The sequence below is a fragment of the Pomacea canaliculata genome, linkage group LG8, assembly GCF_003073045.1.
Source record: "Pomacea canaliculata isolate SZHN2017 linkage group LG8, ASM307304v1, whole genome shotgun sequence".
NCBI lineage: Eukaryota > Metazoa > Mollusca > Gastropoda > Architaenioglossa > Ampullariidae > Pomacea > Pomacea canaliculata.
Window position 1 is genome coordinate 21,769,759 of NC_037597.1, and position 6,643 is coordinate 21,776,401.

Consider the following 6,643-nt stretch of genomic DNA (forward strand, 5'->3'; position numbering starts at 1 on the left):
TGTTATTTAGATTTTCATGATAAGACAAATAAGATATTGGGTGCACTTATGTGTAAATATATCTAAGCAGTCAACAGGAAAGCCGAGGGTTTTATATTTTAATTGCGTGTTTCGGGCGGTATGAGTGGTTCACTTTCTATCATATATAGTTGTAACTATACGTACTATCGAGGTACATTTTGATAAATACAGAAACTTGCTAGTGCGAGAAACCAGTTGAAAAGGTAAACGTCCGATGGTTTAATAGCTACAGGGACAATAAACACTCAAAGCAAAGAGGATCAAAACCAAGTGTAGGTCGCGGCATAGGGAGCCCGCCATAGGCTTTCCTGCAATCATTTCAGGACTGTACTGATAAAATCAGGTACCCAGCGGTTTTGAATAGCCCATTCAGATATCACGATAGCAAGTTCCCCCACCCTATCTCCCACACATACCCGTTCTATTTGCTCAAACCAAAATCGAGACTCAAGTAGCTTAAAAAGTTTCATATGTTTTATTTGGACCTGCATTTTGTGACAGACACCTCGATCCGGATTTTGCGATCATTTTACAGAGTTAGAGTCCGAGAGCTATAGCCCACATACACAAACATAAATTTGCACATGCACCCGCTGGGTGATCCTGAGGCGTTGCTGACCGCCCGGAGACCGTATAATTTTATGTCCTTGGAAGGGACAAAGGGGGAAAATCTCAGACGAGCAGGAGGAAGGTACAGCACTCAGTGGACGGAGGTTACACTCCGCTCCTCATGCCTGTGCAGAGTGACAACTGATGATTCTATATGCTGCAATGGGACAAATCTTGATCAAATTGAGACTGCTTGGCCACCGTTGGGAGCATGAAACCGCTCTGGCCGTTGGTTTTGCGGGAACGACCTGTTGCAAGCGAGACTACTCATGTGCACACAGAGACACGTACTGTATTCATCGTGTTGCACACGTACAGAGGTTGTTTCGCAATTGTGGTGTGTGTGTGAAGAGAGAGCATTATTCACCCAGGTTGTTTTTAAAAAAAAAGACTAGGTATGTCCTACGTGGAAGTGGCCGGGCAGTCCCGGACCTTTCTCACTGGGGGGTCGCACAGATAGTGTACTCACCGGTGGGCGGAATTTTCGGTGGCTATGGCAGGAGAGTACGCACAGTGAGAGATGGGTTGTGGCCGCGCATGGCAACAGAATGGGGCTTGTTTCTATAAAATTCTGGGTTAAAGGGGGATAAAAAAAAGTCGGGTAGCAGGAAAACCGGATAAGTTGCTACCCATAGCATTTTGTTACTGTGGGGGATTGGATAAAGTACGCAGGCCACTTGCTGCCATTTTTTGACCGGCTGGAGGTGGGGTGTTTCTATTTCATGTTCCTCTCTGGCAGGGCCGCAGAGAGCCAGCCCGGGCCCCGGGACAGACGACCTCTCCGGGCCCCTTGTACTTGTAATCGTAAATTATTTTCCCAGTATATAATGTTTAATTTGTATTCTACAGACTTGAAACTCAACTTCTCCATGTGTAATGCTTGGGTGTTCTGTCCTTAGACCTTTCTTTAAAAGAAAAAGAAAAGGAGAAGAAGAAAAAAAAATCCACTGACCAAGGCCGGGCCCCCTTGACAGCCGAGGGCCCGGGTACACCAGACCCCTGCCCCCCCCCCCCTCTCGTCAGGCCTGCTCTCTGGATGCGGCACTTGTTCGAAGGCTGTATATGGATAGTGGTACAAGAGAGAGCAGGATTCACATATGTCGTGCACACTTTTATTAGCCATTCTCTTATCAGGACTGAAGTAATAGTAAGTTTTGTAGCTGTCTTTGCAGCCTTTTTTTCACTTCCTTGTCTCCCCTCACTTGTCACCCCCTTGAACCCTCCGGTTGTCGGTGCGAACTTTTGAAGACTGGGAATATCAATAACCGAGCTAACTAAACAGAACTGCAAAGCGTTTTTATATCTCAAACTCACCTTTGTTTTGAATGGCGACAGCTAACAGTCGCAAATCGTTTCGTACGGTTGTTTAAATTGTCTTTCTCCTTACAGAGGCCTCTGGGGCAATCGCCCCAGACCCACCGCCTCGGGAAGGGGGGCGCGATAGGAGGTTCTTGTGTATGTAGCCAACACCTACGGCTATCGGCCTCGCACACGACACTCGCCCAGGGCCACGCATACTGCTAAGGCTGCCTCTGTCTCTTCATTTGTACCAAGTTCAGCTTCTCATATTTTTTTCGCTGCCCGTATTCTGTCTCTTCATTTGTACCAAGTTCAGCTTCTCATATTTTTTTCGCTGCCCGTATTTTATTTTCCTTCCCAGGTTTGTCATTTTAAAGTTAGGGACCATCACACTGAAGAAGCGGCATCCATACTTTTAAAGACAGCAGTTGTTACGTCCCCTGGATTCTCAGAGGACTATAACGAGTTTTTAAAGCGTGGTGCTGGAGAATGTGAATGCACTTTATAGAACACCAGTACCCCCCCCCCCCTCTTTTAAGGATGTGACCGCAATTCATAATTTATTCACTTTAAATAAAAGACGGTATAAGACTAGCTACTTAGCCCACCCCAAAATCAACAAACGCACGTGAGCACTTTAAAGGGCACCTTGGTGGTTGCATAGGGTATCGGATACTGCTCGTTGTTCGTACTCTTTCGTAGACGTATGCAAAAACGTATGTAGACAAAACGCTACAAGGATTTTCACAGTCAACTGGCTACTTCCACATTGCGTCAACTCATTCTGATGATCTCCAGAGCTCCGAACAATGCCTTGCTTGTCAGCTTATTCATTCTCAACCGTTCTCCTTACTCTCGTCCCCACTCCCCACGTCACATTAAAAGATTTTAGAAATCTTTCACGTCTGTAGTCAACTCCATTTACTCCTCACTTCCACTTCCATTGACGACAGAACACCAGAGAAAATTTGATGACATTTATTTAATATTAGTTTTTGTTGAAGTTTTTAATAGGTTGAATTTTTCTTAATGTGAAGTTTTAAGCGCCACATTGCTGCGAGCCGGCTACCCAACCCTAACTCCTTCAGGCGTTTTTTTTTTTTCCTGTGAAGGAGGGGGAGGTAGGATTTTCCCAATGCTCTGACCAGCATACCCAGACATTTTTCTAGCGTTGTGCTACCACAAATGTATCCATTCTATGGTAGCACAGTCCAGAAATATCTCTGGTTAATGGTGTTTTCTCACCAGTGACACTTTTCTACTAAAAAAAATTCCACTTACTTTTAAAAAAAAAGTCCTTGGATTCAAAACGACAAACGAAGAAGCAGGTACCTATATGTTGCATTCTTCTATGCAAACATTCTAACGGTCAATTTATAAAAATGCTAAAAATAAGGATTAAAGAAACTTGCAAGCATACACGACGGCAGTTTTCCTCATCACAAAATGCCCCAGAAATCGATCCTGGAAAATCTGCTCAAGGAAGATGAAAACAGCAAGGTCAGCCCTTTAGAGAAACTGATGCAGTAGCCTTTTGACGCTTTAGCAGCTGTGAATCATTCATCAATCCAGGGAGAACAATAGGCATCGCTGGAATCTTGCATGCCAGCTGGAAAACAGTTCTCAGGAAAACAATAGTTACCCCACCAACCCATTCAGAAAAGAGTTTTAGCCATTCCTTCAAACCCTTAATCATCATTATCAAACCATAATAATAAATGTTGCCCCCATCATTAAGATATCAACTTTAGAAAAATTAAGACCTTACCCCATAACACTACTCTGTTGCAATACTCTGATCAAATGCAGCACCCGCATCTCTCTGCCATTTTCAAAAACTCGTTCAAATCTACTTCGTTGATCATATCAAGGCGATGACTGTACATTTACTTCCTGAGGTAGACAAACTGCCCTGTTAGCACCTTAAAGGAAGCAGTGGACACATTAGCAGCAGCCCATCTGCAGGCTGAATATAGGCACCATCTCTTGTCGGCTGGAAAACAGATCTCATGCAAAAAGAAACAAATACCTAATCCCTTAAGCCCTTTCCCACTCTCAACAGATGGTCCAATGATGGTCTTATCAATTTCAATGCCTTTTTAACGAACTATTTGTTTACACACCAATTTAAGCCATTACAATGGCTAATGTTCATTTGCTTAAGCAGCAAGTAGGCTTTCACAGAAAAAAATTCTCTCTCCCTTACAAAACTATGTACTTTGCAAAATCAGAGTGAATTAACAAAAAAAATGCAAAAACTTTAATCTGTGAGTTCTTTATGGCTGGCCTGTAAACAAAGCACGAATGATCTTAAATTACCGCATATTCTGTAGGCCGACAAACTGCACAATCATCATCTACAGAAAAAGAAGTAGTGGACATAGTGGAAGCCAATCTCTAGGCTGAACATTGGGCACCATTGGAATCTTGCACGTCAGCTGGAAAACAGTTCTCAAGGCAAAAAGAGACAATACCTAACCCCTTGCCTAACTCCCATAATCGCTTTAAAAAAAAAAATCACTACCACTTGTGGTTCTAATTAGTGATGAAGCCATTATAATGGCTGTAGATGGTTAGCTGAAGCAGCTCTAAGGATATCATCTACACAAAAATTGCTCAACACGCATCAATACTCATAGTCTCTGCTGCTATCAGTTGTATTTTAACTTGAATACAAACTAAGAGTATTTTGCAAATCCAACATTAATAAAAAAAGCCATGAGCCTAACTAATCCTTCTCAAACCTATCAAATGGTAAAAGTTTACAAGGCCATCGGGTCTTATTTTTCTGAATGTGATAAAACACATCTTCCACTTCTGACTAAAAATACATCTTCATACTACTGTATGACAAAAATGATCTTGAATTACCGTATATTTTACTTCCTGAGGAAGCCACAAAATGAAAGATCAGCAACTACAGAAATGGATGCAGCAGACACAGCAGGAGCCAGTTGGCAAGCCAAGCATTAGGTGCCATCAGAATGTTGAAATGGATGCAGCAGACACAACAGGAACCAGTATGCAGGCCAAGCATTAGGTACCATCAGAATGTTGAAATGGGTGCAGCAGACTCAGCAGAAGCCAATAAGCAGGTGGAACATTAGGCATCATCAGAATCTTGCAAGTCGTCTGGAAAACAGTTCTCAAGGGGGGGAAAAAAACAAAACCCCTCTCTCCCAACTTTCTATATCACTTTAGATGACCCTCTACAACATTTTAATCCTTTACATATTTAGATCTGTACTACAAAAACTACAGCTGAAGCAACTTTCAGTACTTAAATCTTCATAGAAATAATTTCATTTTTACAAAAATGTCACAATTCCCAGCATTTGAACAAGTCTTACTCCTTGCTATAACTGCTATTATCCATCATAATTTTTAACATGAATGCAAAGCACTTTTCAATTTCATTACAAAACTACACAAAAAAATGTTTAAATCAGGGATTTAATCCCCTTCCATCTCATTGGTCTAATAAAATGTACAAGGCTGTGACTAACTGAAAAAGAAAAATAAGTTTTTCACTTCTTCTTAATATGTGAACAATCCTAAAATACCTTGCATTTCAATCTTCAAACCATACCTTTAAGACAGTTCTTACTCACATTTAACTGACCTCACTTTGAAGCCTTTTCCTGGCACACTAGCTCAATACTTGTATCCAAGAATTCACAAACCAAGGTCGATCAAGGTGTGATCCTTTTTAGACAGCCACCACTTCTGAGACAGATTTATTACCCTCTCCCTCCCCATCCCAAAACCAATTTGCATAACATCAAAACCATTGATTTCCATTTATGGTAAACAAGCTTTATCGTTAGCTGTATAAACAAATACAGCAAAATAAAGAATTGCCAAATATCACTCCAAATACAACCACATTCAGCAACCTAAAAACAGACCAGCTCAAATTTAAATAAAAATACTGGCACTCAAAAGTGTACTAGTACCTGTGAACCAATTTGCCCTCCAGGCTCTTCAAGCAGGACCAGTTTAATGAATAACATTTGGAAGATATTCGCGCAAATAATCATCTCAAGCAATGAAGCAGTTTCCATGCAATCTGGAAAAAACTGGTTAAGCCTCACATGCCCTTCAATCTAATACCCAAGGGCTTAAAAACACTGAAGTCCAAGGAAAGATTCAATAACTTTTAAAATGGTACTGGTTATCCTTTAAGAGACCAAAATAATATCCAAGACCATGATACATCATCAATTTATACTTTTTAGTCACTCATATTTCATTAACATCCAGTATAGTGTGATGAACATACCATCCCAAAAAGTTAGCACACTGGTAAAAAAATTCCAAAAGAATCCCCACTCCCCTGTCCCCATACTAAAAAAAATTACAAAACAGAAGTCAACGCCATACTTTACCAGGATGGGATTTTTGAGGAGTGGGGAGGTGAGAGAGGAGTCGCCACACTTATTCCAAACCATGCAGGATTCAAGCTTAGCACGTGCTTGTTTATTCAATGTGAACCTGCAAGACTTGGTACACAGCAATTAAGGTATGTTCCCCCTACCCTCCCACTTTTGCAGCACCATGTTTTGTAGTTACGCAATTTGTATGTTGATATTATTGTCCTTTGTAGAAAAGGGGGTGAAACCAATACTTTATCCAACACCTTGACAACATGACCAAAAAAAAACACACAAATATACTCATTTCCTCGAACCTAATTTCAAATTCGTTCAAGGTA